The sequence below is a fragment of the Nematolebias whitei genome, chromosome 21, assembly GCF_014905685.2.
Source record: "Nematolebias whitei isolate Nwh7 chromosome 21, NemWhi1, whole genome shotgun sequence".
NCBI classification, from domain to species: Eukaryota; Metazoa; Chordata; class Actinopteri; order Cyprinodontiformes; family Rivulidae; genus Nematolebias; species Nematolebias whitei.
Genome location: NC_056518.1, coordinates 31,289,388 through 31,289,730, shown reverse-complemented (window position 1 = coordinate 31,289,730; position 343 = coordinate 31,289,388). Strand labels below are relative to the sequence as shown.

The 343-nt window shown below is 51.3% G+C and overlaps 1 protein-coding gene across 1 annotated transcript in view; it reads left to right on the top strand.

The window, feature by feature from the left end:
• Positions 1–343, top strand: part of LOC119427880 (4F2 cell-surface antigen heavy chain) — a 7,641-nt gene that overhangs the window by 4,124 nt on the left and 3,174 nt on the right. The window lies entirely within an intron of this gene.

Here is a 343-nt window from a genome sequence, read left to right as displayed (position 1 = left end):
AGGGAGAGTCTGTGGGTCAGTCTGTGGGTCAGTCTTAGGACCAGACTGTAGAGTCTGTGGGTCAGTCTGTGGGTCAGTCTGTAGACCAGTCTGTGGGTCTCTCTGTGGGTCTGTCTTAGGGTCAATCTGTGGGTTAGCCTTAGGGACAGGCTGTAGATGAATATATGGGTCAGTCTATGGGTCCGTCTGTAGACCAGTCTGTGGATCGTCTATGGGTCTGTCTTAGGATCAGTATGTGGGTCAGTCTGTGGGTCAGTCTGTGGGTCAGTCTTGGTGACAGGCTGTAGATCAATCTATGGGTCAGTTTTAGGGTCAGTCTATGGGTCAGTCTGTGGGTCAGTTT